The sequence below is a fragment of the Rhinolophus sinicus genome, linkage group LG02, assembly GCF_036562045.2.
Source record: "Rhinolophus sinicus isolate RSC01 linkage group LG02, ASM3656204v1, whole genome shotgun sequence".
NCBI lineage: Eukaryota > Metazoa > Chordata > Mammalia > Chiroptera > Rhinolophidae > Rhinolophus > Rhinolophus sinicus.
Window position 1 is genome coordinate 194957628 of NC_133752.1, and position 23454 is coordinate 194981081.

The following is a 23454-nucleotide window of genomic DNA, read 5'->3' on the forward strand; positions in this document are numbered from 1 at the left end:
TTGAAGTTAGAGCCAACGGAAATTGCTAATGGATCAGAAGTGGATGTGAGGGACACGACGATGACAAACAGCAGCAGCAGCAGCAGCTGAGCGGCAGCCACTGCTCTGTGCCCTTTACAGGTGAAAACTCATCCGATCTACCCAACAGCCCCATGAGGCGCTCGCAGCAGACAACCCCCCTGTATTAAAATAAAGGCAATGAGGCAGGAAAGGGGTTAGTAACTAAGTGCCCAAGGCCTCAAAGCTCGTTGATGGCAGCAACAGGTCTGAGCACAGGCAGCAGGTGTGGGAGCCTGTGCCCCAGCAGTGCCCCACTGAGCAACTGTGACAACGCACCCCTCGTGGAGAGGGACGAGGCGGGGAGTGGGGCAGGCTGAAGGGATGGAGCGGGAGTGCGTTGCGCTGCTGGACTCGGTAACTCGGAGATTCCTAGCGGACATCCAAGTGGAGATGCCAGGTGGAGGGCTGGCATGTCTGGAGCTCAGGGGAAAAGTGGGGATGGAGATATAAATGGGAAGGTCATCAGTAGAAACAGTACTTAAAGCCAAAGGAGGGGATGAGATCACACAGAGCAGTTTTTCAAACTGAAGGTTGCGAAATCAATTTAGTGGGTCATGAACAGCACTTCAAAAAAATGAACTAGAACAGAATGGAAAATAACAGAGTCCATGGCTCAGCGTAAGAGGAAGTATAAGAACTGTTCTGTGAAGCTGTGTCAGTTGTGAGTGTCTACGCGCATAAGCAAGTGTTGTGTGTGCACCAGGCTGGGATCTGGTTTGGTCAAAAGAAAAGGTTTAAAGCCACTGGCCAGGGCCTATGCGTAGGATCGACCCCTAAATCACTCCAACATTAGAGGCTGGGAAGGAGGGCCAGAAGCCAGAAAAGGAGAGTAAGGGAAGGAACAGCCAGTGAGAAAGGAGGAAAAGCTATGTGGGCTCCCAGAACCATGTGTGACATGCTGGCCACCAGACGTGCTGGGGAGCGTTGTGTGCTGTGACCCCAAACGGGTGTGCAAAATAATTATGGGATGGAGAGGTAAGCACACAGCGCTGTGGGAGCGCGGGGGCCGGTGACCTGTTTCAGGCCTGGTGGCTGAGAGCAGGAGAGAGAGAGGAGATGAAGATTTTTAGACCCCGAGTTTGAGAGGCCAGCAGGATATCCAGTCTATCATTTCCATAGCAGCAACTATCCTCCACGAGGCCTGAGACTAGAGGGGTGACGAAGACACCGTTCTGCTCTGGAAGAGAAGACAGACGACAAGGCGAGGTCAGGGCCCCCGAGGGCGCTAAGAGGTGAGGCCAGGGCACGGGCCTCTTCCTCTCCAAGCACCTCTCACTCCTGGCCAAGCCACGGCCACCGCTCTGTGCAGGCCGTGCACTCAGGGCCTGTCCTCCGGCCTCCTGACTTGTGCTTTGCCCCTCAGAAATGTTCCCAAATCGCCACCATTCCTCAAGGCCTGCCTCACATCAGGAGACGCTCAGCTCAGTGAGCTCGCCGTCCCCGCACAGACACCGCATCTGTCCACACAGCACTACCGGCTGCCTGGGCCCTGCCAGGTGTCCTTACTTCCCCACTTCATGTGAGCACCTCCGCTCCCCGCCGAGGACGCGCACCGCTGAAGGCGTGTAACAGGTGTCTGACATGTGCAGGCGCTCTAACAGCCAAGCACATACTCGCTTCCCCCCTACAAGACTTCCCGCGAATCCAAGATTCAGCACTGGTACTGAAACAGATCCGATCAGATTCTTAGGATGACACGCAGCCTAGTCTCGTCTTCCAGGCGTGCCACACAGCCTCCCCTTTCCCTGCTTCCCAAACGCCCTAAGCTGGCACAACGGCAGTCAAAACAAAGGGAGAAAACAAAAATGTACAGAGATGAAATTAAAGGGAAACATTCACCAAACTGTTGACAATAGCTGTCTTTGGGGATGGGGCTGCAAGGGACAGTCACCCTCTAGGAACAGGTTTCATGAACATGTTAAACTTTAAAACAAGAAATAAAATTTCATAATGGTAGCTATTTTTACTGAGTGCTTACACTGTATGCCAGGCAATACAGTCCCATTGAATCTTAACAAGTCTATGATGTATTTATTGGCCATTCTGCAGATGGGGAAACTGAGTTTCAGAAAGTTTAAACCTCAGAAGGTTACACAGCTAGTCAGCGAAGAAGGAATGCTCAGACTTAACCCAGATCCATCAAAGAAGGTGCCCTTAACCTCTCCTGTTCCTATCTGAGCCCTGCTCTGTGTGTTGCCCAGTGCTCGGGCATATACCGTTGGCAGCCTTTCCTTTGTCCCAGCTGCTCCTTCTGCCCGAGGAATATTCACCTGCTGACATACCACTCCCCTGTCAAGTCGAGTGCAAACCCTGCCTTCCCGCTGACCCTCGTGAGCACACTACGGCCGGCATCATCTGAATTACGTCCCCCTGTTTCCCACACAGCCTGGCACTTCGTCCTCTGCCAGGCACACAGCAAGTATTCAAATGCTGGGGGAATTAAGTTGACATTATAAATTCTCCTTCTGACAAAAGCACAGATAACAGATGGAGACCCAAAGTTTCCATCTGTGAAGGAACTGAATCCCGACAACGGGTCCCTATAACGACCCCCACTCCCACCCCCCTCCCTGCTGGGAGCCTCACTTCTCACTGAGGCCTAAGGAGGCAGGTGATCTGCACCTCAGCCTCCAAGGAGCTGAACATAATCCATCACTTCTGATGAATAAAATTACTTAACTTACTAGTCAAAAATGTAAATAACGTGACTCAAAAGGTATTCTTTAAAGTATTTTGAAAATTAGCTACCTTTTGGAAGAAAGCACTTATTAAGTTCAGCACGAAGAAATGTAAAAACACTAAAAGATACTTTACATGTACATGACCATGGAGACACCTGAGCCCGTGAACCAGACCTGCTTCAAATGCAAAAAGCTCCTCTTACCACCACCCGACCACAGCTGGATTTACGACTAGAAGTGGAGTCTAAACAGCACAGTATAAACAAAGGCAGGGCCCAACAGTCCGAGAAAGGAGACACAGGATGGGACACACCGATTTGGACATGTCCTTGGCCTTCTTGGGCAAAGCAATGAGACACGCAGGCAACCAAAGCATTAAGATTTGATTTTATTGGAGGTGCCAACACCATAGGTCAACCTGTCAGATGAAGCAAAAGGCAGAACTGAGTTCTAACGGGTGCAGTCCACTCCAGATAAAAGCCAATGGACCTTTTTACAGTTTATGGGGTCCTCTCCATATGGCTGGGGATGCAAGCACGGGAGGAATATTTTCTGGATGATTAATTCCTGCGAAAGAGCACAGGCGTTAGGACAGAGTGAGCCGACATTCTACATTTTGCACTGTTGCCTCAAACTCACCACAACTCCAAAATACTGAGAAACAATGTGTCAGTTCTTGCTAAATGCATCTATAAACTAAGCTCCTTCTAAAGATTACTGAGCTTCTCACTAAAAACAAATAGAAAAACAGAAGACAAACCAAAATTTAAAAACCCTATGAAAATCCGACCTCTATAAATAGCTCAAAGGATTGGTTCAAACACATTACAAGCGTAAAAACTAACCAACTCAGAACTAAAGAGAAAGGCTCACCTCTAAGTCTCCAGGAAGAGCCTCAAAATTAATTTAAGGTTGAAAGATTCTGAAGAAATAAAAAGGCACATCATTTCAGTAGCATCAGATCTTTGTGAGTATCTTGAGCTCTAGACCGTATTCTGGGTTCTCATTTCATTTCAAAAAGGAAAAAAAAAGGGCAATCCATAATCGCAATAAGGAGGGTGCCAAGTTACACATACACAAGGCACTGAGAGACAAAAGGACTCCTGACAACCGTCGGCTGTCTCTCCCGGCTGTCTCTCCCGAGAGACGTGAGGAGCAAAACCCACAACCCTCCCTGGATGAGGGTATTAGAGGGAAGACAGGACTGGGCGCCCGTCGGCACACACGCCGCTCTGCTCTGGGCCAGCGAGCGCTTCAGCACTGCTTTCTTACCTAGAGTCGGACTAAATGTCCTGAAGAAAGAGACCAAGGAAAACATGTTCAAGAAAAAAAAAAAAGATCCCCTGGAATAGAATTTCATTTCAGCAGGCAAAACGAGCAAGAACACAGCTTTACTTTGGCAAGGGACAACTGCTCCCCCTATTAAACTCATTTTCAATGGATTCTCCTGGGTGATGCATTGGAAAACACACTATATTTAGAATCAGGAAACCTATATTTAAATATTCTAGTTTTGCCACTTTCCTCATTTGCAGAATGGAGTTCAGCTAACCTTGCTGCCTCCCAGGAATGTTCCACAATAAACCTGTGCACTGCCAAATACCGCGTAAATTAAAATGATCATTATTAGTATTGCCTTCCTCTCTCACTTTCGCAGGTAAAAGTCTGAACCAATGACAAAACAGGCAAAAGGCAAGCAACAAGGAAAAAACTGGAAGAGGGGTCAGCCATCAATCAATCGATCAAATGAAACACAACAAAAGAAACCTGAACAAATGAAATAACTAACTACTATGACTGATAGAAAGCCACTCTGCGAGCATTCATCTCTACGCCATTCCATTCGCTAATTAAGAAAGCTCGCACAGCCTGCGATGTACAGTCCATTCATAAAAATCACAGCAGGGTTAAATCCTCATCAGCCCTCCTAGTTCAGAATCAAAATGCCAAAGGAGGACATTGTTACTCTATAGGCAAAAGCCTCAAGACCAATCCCCACTCTCCCCACGGAGGCGCAGCCACCTGACCGCTGCAGACCCACTCGGAGGCAGTTGCTCTCTGGAGAGCAGAAGTGTGTCTGCCTTCGCTGACCAACTGGCATGAAATTAGTAAACACCAACCTCAGTCATTCTGAAATAAGGCCACAGAGCACAGGTGGCTGATGGGAAGGCGCCAGCATTTGCAATCCCAAATTTTGAAAATAAAAGCCAAATGGATATAAACATTTCCTGAAAATCAGCTATTTCCAAATTTTCTGGATGGTTATAATAATGGCTAAAATTTATCTACTGATTATTATGAGTCAGGCAACATTCTAAAAGCTTTAGTTATTAACTAATTTAATCAGCACAACCACAGGTAAGTACGATTACTAGTTCCTATGTTTTTACATTTTATTTTTAATTGGGGAGTATTGGGGAACAGTGTGGTTTTCCAGGACTCATCAGCTCCAAGTCAAGTCATCGTTTTCTTTCTTTTTTTTTTTTTTCAATCTGGCTGTGGAGGGCACAGCTTACTGGCCCATGTGGGAATCGAACCGGTGACCTTGGTGTTATGAGCTCTGCGCTCTAACCAACAGAGCCAGCTGGCCGCCCTATTTCCATTTTTTTTTTTTTAGACAAGAAAGCAGAGGCACACAATAGTTATTTGCTTAAGGTCACACCGCTCAGAAGCAGCAGAGCTGGGTTCAGAACTCAGGCAGCGGGTCTGGAATCCATGCTCCAGACACAGATTCTTGGAGGATCCTCCAGCCAACGCTGCTCGGCTGACCTGACCAGCTGTCCCCCTTATACTCACTGTCACACGGAGATGTACACGAGACGAGAGTGTAGTGTCTCTCACCTTATGGTCACTTGTTTAAAGGTGAACATTAGAATACCAGGAGCCCGTGAAAATAAGGCCTCCCCTTTTGCATCCAGTAACAATGCACTAAATAATTTCACAAAGACAAACTGGATGAAACATACACACGTCTTTTTTAAAGTAACCAAAAGCTAAAAAGAGAGTGAGGAATTACCAAGTCAATACCCTGGAAAGAAGGGAAATCCCAAGAGGTGAGACCTGGGGCAACTGCTGGGCCGCCAGAGCTGGTCAAGACGCCCGTGGTATGTGCCCCTTCGAGGGCCCTGCCTGGGAGACACTCGGTAAGCTGCCCCCACCAAAGCAGCGGGCTGGGGCCCCAAATGGCTGCGTCCCAGCAGTAAGAGTGAACTGGAAGTAAATCAGCCTCCCATGGACTCGGCTTCGAATCACCTGGTTAGTCCAGGAAATCTCAAACTCTCAACTTGGAGTAAAGTGATCCTGGTTTGCTAGTGCCCCCAGGCACCTGGAAAAAGGCAAAGAAAATCCTCCCTGGGAACAGGCGTCAAGTCTCTAATTATTTCTATAAATAATATATAATATTTCAAATACCATGTCCGGGACACAAACATACAAAAAGACAAAACACCATGAGTAAGAACCATCATAAACAGTCAGACTCCAGATAATAGAATTGAGAGAAGATTGTAAAACAACTATATTTACTCTGTTTTAGGAAATAAAAACCAGCTTGAAAAATTTAGCAGGGAACCTGAATCCATAAAAAGCAACATAGCAGATGTGAAAAGAACCCAAACTGAAAAATACAATATACCCATCCACTGAGTTCTTAATTTCAATAAAACTCAAATTAAACAGAAAATTCGTTAAATGGTAGATAGATCAAAGAAACTACCCAGAATGAGAAATAGAAACAGATAAAAATTATAGGAGAAAGAACAAATTACAAAAAAGTTTAACATATCCATATAACTGGATCTCAGGATGAGGAAAAAAGGAGGGCAAAGCAATATGTGGAAAGAACTGCCAGGAATTCTCGAGAACAGATAAACCATGTCAAGCCACGGACTCAAGAAGCCTGGTAAATATGCGATCAGTGATCTCTATTATCCTAGAATGTCTTCCAAAAATGGCATTACCTGTTCTGGAAGTACAGTGCTACAGCTAACTAAACAAATATCTACTGTGGTCCTACTAGGGGCCAGACACAGAGGATACAAAGACATAACGCTCCTAGCAGGTAAGGAGTTCTAGGGCAAGCACTTAAAAGAGACATGTTAAATCATAATAATCTCATACTCCCTCTACTTACGTGCTACCAAAAAGAAGAAAAAGAACAGAAAAAGACAGGAAGACAATGCCAGAAAGACCCACATATATATGGACAGATAATTTCAACAAAGGAGCCAAAAACATACAATGGAGAAAACAAAGTCTCTTCAATAAACGGTGCTGGGAAAATTGGAATGCCACGTGCAAAAGAATGAAACTAGACTGCTACCTGTCATCACGTACCACAATTAACTGAAAGATTTAAACATAAGACCTGAAACAATAAACTGCATTGAAGAAAGCATAGGTACTAAATTGATGGACTTTGGGTTCAAAGAGGGTTTTATGAATTTGACCTCAAAGGCAAGGTAAATATAAGCTAAAATATAATAAATGAATGGGACTATATCAAACTAAAAAGCTTCTGTGCAGCAAAAGAAACCATCAACAAAACAAAGAGGCAACCAACCAAATGGGAGAAGATATTTGCAAACAACACCTCCAATAAGGGGCTAACATCCAAAATATGTAAGAAACTCATACAACTCAACAACAAAAAAGACAGACAATCCAATTAAAAAATGGGCAGAGCACATGAACAGAAACTCCTCCCAACAAGACATACAAATGGCCAACAGATATATGAAAAAAATGTTCTACTTCCCTAGCTATTAGGGAAATGCAAATAAAAACCACAATGAGGTATCACCTCACCCCAGTCAGAATGGCTGTTATCAACAAGGCAAATAATAACAAGTGTTGGAGAGGCTGTGGAGAAGGAACCTCATACACTGCTGGTGGGACTGCAGACTGGTGCAGCCGCTATAGAAAACAGTGTGAAGGTTCCTCAGAAAATTAAGAATAGAATTACCATATCACCCAGCAATCCCTCTCCTGTGTATCTACCCAAAAAATCTGAAAACATTTATCTGTAAAGATACACGTGCTCCAATGTGCATTGCAGCATTATTTACAGTGGCCAAGACATGGAAACATCCAAAGTGTCATTCGATAGATGACTGGATAATGAAGATGTGGTACATATACACAACGGAACACTACTCTACCATGAGAAAAGATGAAATAGTGCCATTTGTGGTAACATGGATGGATCTTGAGATTATTATGCTAAATGAAATAAATCAGACAGAAAAAACCGAGAACCCTATGACTTCACTCATATGTGGGGCATAAAACTGAAAGCAACAAAGGAACAAGACAAACAAACAAAACTCACAGGCACAGACAACAGTTTAGTGGTTGCCAGAAGGCACGGGGGGCGGGGGTGGGGGTGGTAGAAGAGGGTAAAGGGGGTCAAATACATGGTGATGGAAGGAGAACTGACGCTGGGAGGAGACCACATAACGCGATACACAGATGATGTATTACAGAATTGTGCACTTGAAAACTATGTAGTTTTGTTGACCATTGTCATCCCAATAAATTGCAATTAAAAAAAATGCCAGAAAGAAATCTTTAAAAAGAAAGTGGATTAAACTTCCAAGCCACAAAACTAAAAGGCACTGGCAGGGGTAACAGGGACACTCCACTGTTACCCAGCCATGTGGGCCTGCGAGCTATTGCCACTCCTTCCATTGCACTAAGCACAGCTCACAATCTAATTCAACGTCTCAGCAAGAGAAACTCAAAGAATCTTTTCTTCACATTCCTCCCCAACCCTACCCAACACAGGATTTTTTAAAATGATAAATCTAAACAGTTCTGTCTAGACTCTTCAGGGCGACATAACAAGTCTACTGAGCACCTTTTCCTCTATTACTTGAGCCAACACGGAGCAGCTGGCTCCTGGAATACGAGGCACAGGAAGGAGAGTTTCACCAGGAGCTACCGAGCAAAGAGCCGTCACTGGCGAGCAGAGGACACCAGAGCAGCTAATCAGGAAGCGAATGCACGTACGAGGTGGGCTCCTCGAGTTATATGAAAATCAATCTGGTCAAAGGCCCGAGGATCTTGGCCTTCCTTCTATGAAGCTCAAACGGCGAAATGAACCTGTCATCCAAGGAGGTAACACACGGGGAACAGCTCCCGTAACACAGCACTCCCCATAGAGGGACTCCAGTGGGAGGGGAACCGGCTGAAAGGTCAGTGTTAACCCACAAAACCCTGCACACAGCACTGTGCTGAGGACAGAAAACGAACCCTTCCTGAAGCACAGCTCTACTGAAGTTTTAGGACAGGCGGCCCATGACTGGGGAGAGCTCCTGTGATTCTGTGTTTGGAATACGACCTTCAGATAAAACCCAGAGACACGATTCAATGCATAACTGCAAATGTCTCTGTCTCAGGAATAAAGTGGCTCACAGTATTTGATGCACGCTGGGACTGCCTCTCAAAGCTTGGTTTCTCCAGGTCTCCTGGGTCTTGTGAGAGGTACAGGCTTCAAAGAGATCAGGACAAAATACAATGACTAAATAAAAATATAGACATCAAACACATTTCAAAAATCACTCAAAATTTCTTCTATTTCTGGGATTCCGTTACTGTTTAAACCTGCATACAGGCTTATTCATATCTAAACCAATGTGTCTAAACTAACTTGTTCAAATGATACCAGCAGAAAAGAACTCCAAATTGCCAGACATGTAAATCACGTATCTGATAAGAGTCTAGTATCTAAAATATATAAAGAACTCTTACAACTCAACAATAAAACATTTAAAAATAAGCAACTAAAAAGTAAGCAAAGGACTTGAATAGACATGTCTCCAAAGAAGACATACAAATAGCCAACAGGCACATAAAAAGATGCTTAACATTATTAGAGAAATTCAAATCAAACTACAATGAGATCCACCTCATACCTGCCTGGATGGTTATAATCGAAACATGGGAAATTACAAGTGTTGGGCAGGTTGTGAAACTGGAACCCACATACACTGCTCGTGGGAATGTAAAATGGCGCAGCTGCTTTGGAGGCCAGTTTAGCAGTTCCTCTAAAAATTATAGACAGAGTTACTACTATATGACTCAGCCATTCCACTCCAGGTATATATGCAAAAGAACTGAAAACAGAGATGCAAACAGATACCTGTATGCCAATGTTCACTGCAGCATTACTCCCAATACCCAAAAGGTGGAAGCAACCCAAGTGTCCACCAACAGAGGAAAGGACACGCAAAATGTGGCATGTACACACAGTGGAATATTATTCAACCATAAAAAGGAATGAAGTTCTGATATATGCTCCAACATGGATGAACTTTGAAAACATTAAGCTACGTGAAATATGCCAAACACAAAAGCACAACTACTGTATGATTCCACTGATATGAAATATCCAGAATAGGCAAATTCATAGAGACAGAAAGTAGATTAAAGGTCCTGAGGCCTGTAAAGGAAGAGGGAATGGGTATTTATTGCTTAACTGGTGCATAGTTTGTTTGGGGTGATGAAAAAGTTTTGGAAACAGATAGTGGTGGTAGTTTTACAACACTGTGAATAACCACTGCCAGGATAATGTATGCCTAGAAATGATTAAAATGGCAACTCTTATGTTATATAAATTTTTTTCTGAGGGAGGGAGGGAGAGGGGGAGAGAGAGAGGGAGAGAGAGAGAGAGAGTTAATGTATAGCCATTTTGGAAGATAGTCTGGCAGTTTCTTACAAAGCTAAAATAGTCTTATCATATGATCCAGCAGCCATGCTCCTAAGTATTTACTCAAATGAATTGAAATGTAAGTAAACACAAAAACTTGCACAATGCACATTCATGTTTATAGCAGCTTTGTTTATAATTGCCAAAATTTGTAAGCAACAGAAATGCCCTTCGATAGGTAAATGGATAAACAGACTGTGGTACAATGAAATATTATTCAGTGATAAAAGAAAAAAAAAGAGCTACCAAGCTACAAAAAGACGTGGAGGAAATGTAAATGCACCCTGCTGAGTGAAAGAAGCCGGTCTGAAAAGGCTACATACTGTATGATTCCGACTACACAGCATTCTGGAAAAGGCAGGGTCCACCGGGAGGGAGGACGGGTGCACAGTTGGAGCACAGGGGACTTCGGGGACCCTGAAATTATCCTGTCAGATACTGTACAGCTGGATACATGATGGTTATGGTTTTGTCAAAATCCACAGAATGTGGAACAAAAGTGAACCCAAACATAAACTATGGAGTTCAGTTAATAATAAGGTATCCATATTGGTTCACGATTGTAGCAAACGGAAACATCTCAAATATAGCGCATTTGTTACAACTGAACCAGATACTTTATTAACTTATTATTAGGAATTGAAAAAAGGTAAATAAGTACACGCAGTGCACGTCCATAGTAGCATTCTTCAAAGCAACCAGAAGGTGGAACCAACCCAAATGCCCAGCAGCAGGTGAAAGAGTAAGCAAACTGGTCTAGCCATCCAACAGAAGGGCACCCAGCCATAAAAGGGAAGGAAGTACTAACATGTGCTGCAACAAGGAGGGACCTCAAAATGGGATGAACCTCAAAAACTGCTAAGTGAAAGGAGCCAGGCACAAGGGTCACATATTGTATGATCCCATTTATAAGAAATAACCGAAAAGGGTGAATCCACAGGCAGAAAGCAGACTGGTAGCTGCCAGGGGCTGGGGGCATGGGGTTTCTATTCGGGTACTGAAAATGTTTTGCAACGAGACAGAGGTGGTGGGTGAACGTACTAAATGCCACTGAAGTGCTGAATTGTTCACTTCAAACCGGTTAATTTTGGTCAAAGGGTACAAACTTTCAGTTGTAAGATTACAGAGTTGATAATATAGTAAAAACGGCTCACTTTAGATTGTGTGAATTTCACCTGAATTAAAAAAACAAAACAAAGCAAAACCCAAAAATGCTATCTTAGTCTCAGAGACCCGAGGACACCCAGGAACGAGCATTTCATTACTCGGTCTCCCTCAGTCCTGGCTCACTCCTGTGACTCAGTCTCCAGCCCTGCAAACACACAAAGTTCAGAAGAACAAGCTGCTATAAGAGTGTCAAACACTAAATTCTACCTACTTCTACCTTAAGACCTGAGCTGACACTAAAAGCTAACCTTCCGTCGTCATCGTCGTCCTAAAATATGTTCGAGCTACTTTCTGCAATGTTCAGCAAAGGGGGACAGGACCACGGACGTCTTGACCCTGAGACTGACTCCAGCACGATGCCAGCCTTTGTGCCCACCTGCTCAGGACCGCACTCTTGCTAAAGCTCGCTGGCTCTTACTGTGATCACTTTTCTGGAATCGACCAGTGTTTTCTAGCACCTTCCCTTCTCTGTGGCCAAATTACTATAATGTATTATCTTCGATCTCCCTGTTTCCCTCACTCTACTGGTGAAAACCCTGAGGACAAGTCCTGGGACTCACTCAGAACTATGAAAAGGACTTGCTGCTCCTCACCTCGTCCTGTCCCCGTCTGGCTTCCTGGCTTCTAGCCCAGTGCACGAGGCCCGCTACACTTCATTCTTTACCTGCCTTCTCACCACCATTGCCTGGCTTCTCTTCGAAAGGTTCCTGACCACCGAACAATCCTTGGCTAGGGACAATTTTCCCTGTGCCAAACTAAATACCATGAACTCTGCCTCTGTCTACGTTGGTGCTTCTCTGCCTAAAAACGATTCACAGGCCGCTCCCAGACTCCACGCCCTGCAGAGAACATAAGGAGTGCTGACACCGCCATCCCCCCTCAGAGAGGACTGGGGAAGGAGGTCAGAACATGCTTAGAAGGGTCTGATAAAAAGAGACTAAATGCACACAAGAAAATGACCAAATGCCACGAAAAAACACCCAGTTAAGGGAATGTTAAGTTTCATGGAAGGAGCATTTGAGAAAAGCCTGGAAAGATAGAGATCTCAACAGACGGAGACTGGGAAAAGAGGGCATAGACACACGCGTGGAAATGGGGACACAGAATCTGCACGAGGACCCGTGTAGGGAACCTGGGAGACGGGGCTGGAAAGGCAGGGCAGGGTCCTCCTGCCTGGACGTTTCATTCAGCGCACAGCTGAGGGACATGGCAAGGCGGTATTTGAGAAGACTTCTGGCAGCAGTTCGGAAGAGACCGGCCCGGGAATGGCGGAGAAGAGTTATCACCGGGCCGGCCCGGTGGCTCAGGCGGTTAGAGCTCCATGCTCCTAACTCCGAAGGCTAACGGTTCGATTCCCACATGGGCCAGTGGGCTCTCAACCACAAGGTTGCCAGTTCAACTCCTCGAGTCCCACAAGGGATGGTGGGCAGCGCCCCCTGCAACTAAGATTGAACACGGCACCTTGAGCTGAGCTGCCTCCCGGATGGCTCAGTTGGTTGGAGCGCGTCCTCTCAACCACAAGGTTGCCGGTTCAACTCCCGCAAGGGATGGTGGGCTGCGCCCCCTGCAACTAGTAACGGCAACTGGACCTGGAGCTGAGCTGCGCCCTCCACAACTAAGACTGAAAGGACAACAACTTGACTTGGAAAAAAGTCCTGGAAGTACACACTGTTCCCCAATAAAGTCCTGTACCCCTTCCCCAATAAAATCTTAAAAAAAAAAAAAAAAATTAAAAAGAAAAAGAAGAGTTATCACCAAGAGGTCTGACAGCAGCTCGGTGGTCTCCCACCTGCTCGTCCAAACCACTTCCATCTCTTCAGCCACAACAGAATGTCACCCACCTAACCGGTTCCTCAGCATCTTCTCAAGGGACCTCTCCTTCAACTCTCTCACGTAAATCACTAACTAAAAAGGAAACGAATTTAATGTTTATCCTAGAAAAGTGATTAAAAGTAAATCTTATGCACTGACACAACGTATGCTACATAATCTTTACAACAAACGTGAGCTCCTACTGTGTGCCACGCACTCACTGCTCTAGGCAACAGAGATGCAAAGGTGAAGAAGGCACGGTTTCTATCCACGGAGTTTACATTCTAGTGGAAGAAATAGATAAATGACCAAAACGTCAGCTAAACACTGTGAAAAGAAATGGGTGAGAGAGACAGACCCCACGAGCATGTGTGTATGAGGGGGCTGCCTGAGTTCAGTGGAAGGGAAGGAAGCAGCTAGGCGTTTTTACGGGTACACCTTTTATGTTAAAAGGAGAAAGAGGTTTCGGAGCCACACAGAGCTGGGTTCCAGCTCTGGTTCTATCACTGAGTGGCTGAGTGGCTGAGTGACAGATGACTTAACCCCTCTTGAATCTGCTTCTTTATCCCCATTTTACAGATGAAGTACAGCTGTTTTCGATAATTAACTAATGAATACAAATACTGTGCACTGGGCCTGGCTCTTCGTCAAGGATCGATAAATGTTAGCCGTTAGATAAGTGGTTTAATACACACAAATTATGTTGTTCCCATATAGAAAAAATCAGATAATAATTCAGCACAGGCTGTCTGAAACAAATACTGAAGAAGGCTTCAGGAGATGAACCAACCACCTGCAAACAGAAACCACAGAATGAATGTACGTCACTGAGAGTAAACTCTAATGTAAACTACGGACCCTGGGTGACAATGACATGTCAATGTGGGTTCATCAATTGTAAGTCGCGTGCCAGGCTGGCAGGCGACACTGGTAACAGGCTGTGCGGGTGCGGGCAGAGCGCATATGGGGAAGCTGCACCTTCCGCTCCATTTTGCTCTGCGCCTAACACTGCTCTAAAAAAATAAAGCATAAAAAAATATTTTAAAGACATTTTTTTAAAGCGCAGAATATGCACTAAACTGTACACAGTTGTCTCTGCGCAGTAAGTGTATACATCTCTGTATTGATTGAATTTTATACCACGAGCACACTAATTTTATAATAAAATGATACATTTCAATAAAAGACAGTTCTAAAACTTGTTCAAATTAAAACACTATGCTAACATTCTTGAAATTTTTTTCTTTAACATATATAATTATTTCCATGTACAGCTGTTTCAACAAAAGTAACTATTTTCATATGACCCTTTTAACTTTAGAACAGAAATACTGTTCAAGTAGTGGGATTGTTTCAAATTTTTAATTTAGTAGAGTGCAATCTTATTCATAAAAGAAAATACTATGAGGTACATATTTTAATAAAATGTTAATAAGCTGAATCAGGTCAACAAGAGAAACAAAATACTGGCTTATGGCACCTTAGTCTTTCACTCATTTATAGGTGCAAAGAGACAAAACTGCCTGCTTTCCTATTCGCAAACAATTTAATTTAGAACGAACTAAAGCGGAGAAAACATGAGTCTGCTCCATGTGAGGGACGCGTCTCACCTATCGATTTGCTACTGAAATCAGACATATGACTGGACATGGCCAACACTGTGACTTGAAAGAGCAGAGACACCTCCTGAGCTGTGTTACGCATCACCGGCTTCCTGGAAGAGATTTAAAGAATGGCTCATTGAAGAAGCTTCTTCAGCAGATACAGATGGATCGGTATCGAGTATTAAGAACACTGGCAAGAAAAGGTAAGTAGAGATAATGCTTGGTCTATTGAGAAAGGATTCCATAAATATAGGATATCAACTACTATAATTAGAAGTCAATTCCAATTCTCTTTAATAACATTTTCAAGGTTCACATCTTTTTTTTTTTAAATTTACTGGGGTGACAACTGTTAGTAAAATTACATAGATTTCAGGTGTACAATTCTGTATTACATCATCTATAGATCCCATTGTGTGTTCACTACCCAGAGTCAGTTCTCCTTCCATCACCATATATTTGATCCCCCTGACCCTCATCTCCCACCCCCCACAAGGTTCACAACTTAAATATAGGTATATGAAAAACCAAAAGCACCAACAAAAGATATTTATATAAAAAGATTTCTGCTGAAGTCTTAAAACCTAGCACTTTGATTTTGAAAATAAATTGCTAATTTTTTAAATCCAGCAAAAGGTAGACTGAGCTGGCATCCTTTGAAAGTTGAGCAAGGTAAGTTCAACAAAACCCAGCAAGTAATAAACTTATGGAACTCATTAATTCAGAAAGGGACCGTGAACAGAGAACCAAGGGGAAAAAGAAGCTGACACTTCCACGGGATATTCCTTTGAGCTGCAGCAAAACTGTACTTCATTGGTCAATCGCACAGAAACGGCCTGCTGAGCACTGACTACACGCCAAGCACTGCTCCAGGCGCTGGGACCACGGGGGGGGGGGGGGGCGGGCAGGAAGTCCCTGCCTCACACGGATGGTGTCCCAACAGGGAGGCCCCAAAACAGCAATTCCTGGGCTCCACTCACTTCTTCAATCCAAAACCCAACCCTTCTCCTTCAAAGGGCTCACAAACTTACTCTGCAAGAGTTATCTTCCAGTTCATTCGAATCAAACACAGAATTGTACTATGTACAGGTGCAGGGCACAAAATCTGGGGTCAGGATGCCTGATTTCACATCCTGGCTCTGCTTTTTAGATGAGAGAGACCTTGGGCAAGTCACTCAACCTCTCTGTTACCGGTTCCTCATCTGAAAATGGAGTTAATAGTATTACCTCAGAGAATTTTTATAAGAATTAAGAAATTAATACGTTTAAGTATTTAGAACAATGCCTGAAACTTAGAATTTTTTATATAAAATAATTATTTACATTTAGTATTTAGTATTACTTATTCAAGTTTTTGTTAAATAACATCAAAGTGGATTAATGCTAAAAATTCCTGTAAATTCATTTTACTGAAACCAGTTGCTAAATTGTACAGCTCTTTCTCGTGTAGATTAGGGCTTCAGCCATGGGAAAACCAGAACAGGAAGAGGCCAGGATGATGACACCGTCATCTGGTTCCAGCCCTCCCGTCCCCTTCCCACCTCCACCTCTCCTCACAATCGGAACACATACCACACCTCACATCACAAAACCTTGTTCCACTTATGAGAACCCAGTGCCCTGGCCCAGATTCAAGGCCTATCACCAAGCTGCCCCCACCTGACTGGCCCACACTCCCTCTGAGCGTCCCTTGCCCGTGATCTCCAGTCCCCGAGAACCTGCACTGGGCTAGTTAATGCACCTCATACTCCTGAGCCTTGATTCTTGGGGGACCTCCCTGCCCCTGGAATGGCCCTTCCCCACTCGTCCAGTTGGCTGTCTCCTCTCCCATCCGTCCTTCCAGGTCCTGCTCACATGTCCCCTCCTTTACAGCCTTCTCTGATCTTCTCCCTAGTTCTCTCCTAGAACTCCAGCGGCACCCATTACAGCCTTACCGACCCTAAACAGATTTTATAAATATTAATTTTCCAGGTCTGCGTCTCCCACAGACACTGAACAACAAGGAAAGGGAAGATGTTTTATTTATTTTTGCATTTCTTGTGCCTAGCATGCTATATACTTAGCAATCCTGGCTGAACTGAAATAGAATTTTTCTTTTTCTTGTATTTTCTCTGCTGTCTCATTCCGATCGGCTTCATTTGGCCTGTGTCCCTTATCTTTAGGGGTAGCCAACTTTTAGCACTTTGCTGGACAGTGTTAACAAAATTTTTTAAAGTTTTTTTTTAAAGAGACATTTAACGTATGATGCAGGCTGCAAAGGCCTTCACTCCAACTCAAATTTCTTCTATTCAGTATGTTGGAACTTAAATCCTCATCCACAAAGACTTTTCAACTGAAAAAAGATGAAGAGTCTACTGCTGTTATGTTTAAATTCACATACGGTGTTTTCCCCGAAAATAAGACCTAGCCGGACAATCAGCTCTAATGTGTCTTTTGGAGCAAAAATTAATACAAGACCTAGTATTATGTTATATTATATTAGACCCAGTCTTATATGATAGTAAAATAAGACCGGGTCTTATATTAATTTTTGCTCCAAATGACGCATGAGAGCTGACTGTCCGGCTAGGTCTTATTTTTGGGGAACCACGGTATCCACTAGGAACAAAACAAAACAAAACCACACAATTCGATGCAACATGTACTTTTTTGCATCTGTCTGTTCACTAATGCACATACCTGTAAATCTGTGTAGCTTCATTTACACTGACTGTGCACGTCAAGTTTAAGGGAGTCATTTGGCTGGAATCTTGAGGGCATGTTCCCCTTACCTCTGCCATCAAGTAGGAACACAAATGAGTCTATCCCATTGTTCCAAAGCTCCAGGAGAAATTCCCCGCTTTCCTCACAGGGCAGGGAGTCCTCTGGCTTGTTCACCTACACCACTAATACCCCAGCCAACCTCATCTGCTACCGTGTTGCCCCGAAAACAAGACTTAGCCGGACCATCAGCTCTAATGCGTCTTTTGGAGCAAAAATTAATATATGAGCCGGTATTACATTACACCCAGTCTTACAGTAAGATAAGACTGGGTCTTATATTAATTTTTGCTCCAAAAGACGCAATAGAGCTGACGGTCCAGCTAGGTCTTATTTTCGGAGAAACACGGCATTGTTTTCCTCTCAGAGTTGAGGAACAGCCATCATTCGAACACACCTAAGACCCTCATTAACTCATTACAGGCTAAATTAACTTAGTTCTTTGGCTGATGTTTTCTCTGAAATTTTTCCCCATCCTTCAACCATTTTACTCACTCTTAGGAATGCTTTGCAAGTTTTCCACAAATCCAAATTTAACATTCTTTAATACCTACTATAGGAAAGGGACATAAAGATGAACAAGGCATGGTGGCCACCTAAGAAGAGACAATCCTGTGGCGAAACAGACACATCCTATAGTAACTGCAATCTACAGACAAAGATGAGAAGGAAGATAGGCCATTCCAGAGCAGAGGCTCAGAGGCAAAACGGGAAGCTCACTCGCAATGCACTCAAGGCAACATGCCAGCTGCTGGGGCTGTAAAACAAAACAGAACACAACCTGAGCGCAAGGACCTTAGAGCCTAGCTCAGTGATGTTCGGAAATATTTTGCAGTTTTTCCAGCAAAAATCTTATGCCCATACCCGAAAGATAAGAGAGATGACGAGAGCTGATTTGGCTGGGGTTGGGAAGAGGCCGGATGACTCCCACCTCTTGTGCCCCAGCCAGGCCACTGGGCCCCAGGTGCCTCTGCAGACCTGGGGCAGCCCAGCTCCGAGGGAGAAGAGTGGCCCCCGTCCCGTGCTGCTTTGACACAACACTTAGAACACTGGCCCTCCCTAACACAGTGAAGACTACAGAAGTCCTGGAGAAACATAAATAAGCTATGAGAGCTGTGTGGTGACGTACGAGTCCCTAGTCTAGCAATGGGAATGGCAGAGGTGTACGGGGGAGGGACTGCAATTGCCAGACATGAGGCAGGACAAGCTGAGTCCAAATCACTGGAATCCAGAGAAGCGTAAAGGTCTGAGCCGTCTCGAAAACCCCAGGAGGAAGAGCGCTCACCCAAACTACTTTTCACGTGCCCCCTGCAATATCTGTCTCCCTAGGTGCCTTATCCGCTCGCCACAGCAGTTCACCCAAACCGCTCCTGCCTTCTTCAAGCTTCCAACTCTCCGCCTCACTCTTGGGCCTCAGCAGAGGACCTGCAGACAATACACAGACAAGCAAGCACCCCTTGCCCTCCTGCCCAGTACCCGTGTGCGCCCACCCACACACCTGCTTTCCTCAGGAAGGGGGATTCTTACTACCCAAAGCCAGTCCCCTGGGTCGCCTTGCGCCTGAGGTTTCCAGGAAGGTCCTCAATCCAACACTCCCCGGCATCTTCAAACGGCCCTGTGCGGGCTCCTTCCCGGCTGTTTACACCGGCTCAAGGTTCCCTTTCCTGTGCTCACAGCCAAACTTCAGGAAGACCTGACTCCAAACTTGTCTCCTCTTCTTCGCCTCCCTCTCTCTTCAATGCCTAACAACCGGGCTTCAGTTATGCCCTCCCTTCCCAACTGGCACTTCTCAGCACCCTTGGCGAGAAACGTCATGGTCTCTGGCTTTTCCTCCAAACCTGTCTGGTTGCCGCCTCCTTGCTCTTTAAACACCACCCTGCCCTTAATGTTCCCATTCCTCGCTTTTGTCCTGACGCTCTGAGCACTTGTCATTATTAGCCACATAACAGAACCGGGGTTGGGGGTGGGGGGCGGTGTCTAAAACTACAGAACCTTGTCGGGGCTGAGCTCCATAAGGCCCGTTACTGGCAGGAGGGGCCCATCACCCCGGCAGGAAACAAGGGAGGAGCCCCTTCTCCGCACTCATCCCGTCATCCCCGTCCGCCCCAGGCTGACACACGCTCACCTCCAAGTCTCAGCCCACAGCCCAGCTCGGTCGCCTGTGCCTCAAACACATGATGCCTTCCTCACCAGCATCTCAAACTGAAGTCCCTACCGAGATTCATCACTTTACCCTGTACCCGTCTTCTCTTTCTCCATTGTTTTCTACTTCAGTGAACGGCACCACCATCACCTAGTTTCCAAGGCGAAGGTCCTGCCTCTCCTGGACCCTCCTTCGTCCTCACAAGCGTGCCTCCCGAACAGTCCTCATCCCATCGCCGCCTTCGCTTGGTCAGTACACAGGGCCCACTGTGGGCCAAATACTGCTGCAGATACGAAGTGTACAGCAGCGAACAGCCAAGCTTAATCCTAGGAGGAGACAGGCAAATAAATAAAAGACCATTTCAGATGGTGATCTAATTTAGGAACCCAGCAGGGTGATGCATGGGGCACTACTTCAGACAGGGAGGGTCACAGAAAACCTCTCAGGGGAAACATTTAAACTGAATCTGAATGACAAACAGAAACAAGTCTCTCACCCATTTGGGAGGCAGAGCGCTCTAGGCAGAGGGAGGAGCCTGAGGTAGAAAAGAGCTGGAGGTGTCGAGAAACAGCAGGAAGGTCAAAGAGGCTGCAACTTAGGGAGCAAGGAGGCGGCCAGGTCAGAGGGACCCACAGGAGGCAGGGGTCACAGAGCCCTTGTTGGCCCCCACGAAAGCAATGAGAAGCTATTGGCTGGACAAAGACAACTGACATAATCCAATTTGGATTTTTAAAGACCATTTTAGCTGATAAGTGGAAAAATGATTTGGGAAGAGGGTAAAAATAGGGGATTAGAAAACCAGTCAGGAGGCTACTAATACAGTAGTCCAGATAAGGGGACGGTGCTTGGGATCGGAGAGAACAAATTCAGGACATGTTTTGCACAGAAAGTGAAAAGAACTTGCTGGGAGATTCAGCGTTGAGAGTGTGTGGGGGGAAGGAATCTAGGGCAATTCCTAGATTTTTAGGTATGATTTACATACAGTATATGATTCAATCAGAATCGATGAATGCCTATCAAGACTGAGAACATTTCCATCACTCTAGAAAGTTCTTTGCTGTCCCCCCATCCCAGGCAAACCCTTTCCAGCCAAGAAGCAACCCCTGATCTGATTTCTAGTAGCATAGTTGTGTCTACTCTAGAATGTGTTATAAATGGGATCATCCACTGTGTACTTTTTGTGTCTGGCTTTCCACTCAGATATTATGTGTGAGACTCATCCTTATTACACGTGTCAGTAGTTTGTTCCTTTTTATTGCGGAGTGGGGTTCCCCTGTGCAAACATACCAGCGTGTTTATCCACTGTCCCGCAGATGGACATCGGGCTGCTTGCAGTTTGGGGCAATCATGAAGAAGGCTGCTGTGAATGTTTTGTACAAGGCCTATATGTGGACAATCACTTTCACCTCTTGGATAAGTATCTAGAAATGGAACTTCTAGATCACAGGGTAGACATACGTTCAACTTTTTAGGAAACTTCTGTTTTCCCAAAGTAGTGGCATCATTTTATACTCTCCTCAGCAGTCGGAGTTCTGGCTGCCTGACTCTTAGCTGTTTTGCTTGAGTAATTCCACCTAGGCCACAGCCAAACTCATTCTTTCAGCTCTTCCAAGGACACTTTTCCTCCTTACCCCACCCGCCGTCTCATGCTATTTATCCGTGCAACAAATATCCTGAAGGATGAGAAAAGCCTGGGCTGGCCTGAGGAATTAGCACTGTCCCTGCGATGGGAAAGTGCACGGCACCTTCAGGAGACTAACAGAAAGTGAATGTGGCTGGAGGACGGGAAGCAAAAGCCACAGGACAGGCGCTCAGAGGGGCAGGCAGAGGCCGGGTATTCCGGGCCTTGAGAAACAGCAGGGAGTCTGGATTTTCTCCTAAGTGCTAAGTGAAACCGTTAAAAGACCTTAAGTGGAGGAGACAGGTGACTGTTGGCTATTCTAGGCCAAGTGGAATAAAGAAGGAGTAGAAATGGGGAGGCCATGGTAAGAGGCAGTCACAGTGTTCCAGGCAGGAGAAGGGGGTGGCTCAGAGGGACAAATTCCTGCCAGATTGTGAAACAGCACTGCCAGTGACGTGGTGGTGGATTAGATGTGGAAGGCGCTGAGAGAAAAGGAGGCTCTGACTGGAGAAACTAGGTGGGTAGTAAAGCTACTTCTGGAGGAGGGGAAATGGAGGAGTGTGTTTGGGAGGAATATGCGTTCAGCTTTGGACTGTGCCGCTCAAGTTACTGGGGAGCTGTCCAAGCGGCAGCGCCAAGCAGGAGGTGGAGAAGGTAGGGGAGGAATGGCTGAAGGTACCAACGTGGGGTCGTCGGTTTGTGGACAGTCAGGAAGCCTGGGAAGATCTGAGAGCGCCCGGGGAGTCCAGAGAAGGCTAAGGGTCAAGGAGAAGGGAGGAACGAGCCAACAGACGGGAAGAGGGAGCTGAGACAAGAGGGTGATGAGGAAGTAAAGCGTCCTCTTGGAGGAGGCTCGCTGACCTTCCGAGTCAGGGCTACGTGTCTTGGGCCAGCACCTTGCACTCCCCCATGACAGCACTCCTGATACACCTGTTTAATTGCCCTTCTCTACAGGGCAGATATTTGAGGACACAAAAGCAATAGGTTGGGCAGGAACCAGCCCTGCCGCAGTCCAGTGCCTCGGTACATAGCACAACGGGCAATGCTTGTTTAATGGACCGGTCTAGTGTCACCGAGAGGGGCTGCACTCGTATGGTTTGCCTATTTTACTTCCTTTTCCCAATGACCCGGGGAAAGCGTAGCTCCATTTTACAGATGAGGAAACTGTGGCCCAGGGAAAATGCAGGTCACCGCGGATAAGTGACAGAGTCAGACTGAGGTCACACATCTTCCGTCACATGCTCTGCTGCCTCCATAAAGTGCCCATCACATGGACCTTTACAGCAGAGTGCCCTCTCACATTACTGCCAAAGGGACACAACTGGAAATGTCCGGGGAAGAAGCCCTGCTCCAAGAGTCCCTACTGTTCTCGGGCACAGTCGAATAAGCTCAAAGTGATGCTTCATACTTAGGGCACTTCTAAAGCAGAAGTGAAAGGTTCCCTGAAACTGAGGCCTGGCGGTGAAAACTCAGGACTGCTAGGGCCTTAACTCTTGAATTCTGGAACTCAATTTTAGCCACAGATCAAAAATTTCCCCTACATCTAAAGGGCCTTATTCTACCTTCACAACTAATGCTAAATGTGGCAAAGAGCTTTTCCAGTCATCACTCTGGACCAAGACAAAATCAGGATGAGATTGTGCCTCAGTGGGGCCTAAGAAACCAACACTGAGCAGCTCTGTGAAAAGTAACAGTGGTACAATTTTCTCTGTCCATACTCTGCTTTCAAGTCCGATGTGCTGTCTTTCCTCTGGCTTTTAAGAGTGGAACTACACAGGCTTTCCCTAAGTGAGTGCATTAGCACCCAGAGGCTTCCTTTCTTTTTCTGCTCAAGAGCAACTGTGAAATATCAATCCTCTGGTGAGAGCATGGGCTGTGGTGGAAAGAACACTAGCCTA

At 45.6% G+C, this 23454-nt stretch overlaps 1 protein-coding gene across 4 annotated transcripts in view; it reads right to left on the reverse strand.

Moving 5' to 3' along the window:
- Positions 1 to 23454, reverse strand: part of TCF20 (transcription factor 20) — a 161329-nt gene that overhangs the window by 64031 nt on the left and 73844 nt on the right. The window lies entirely within an intron of this gene.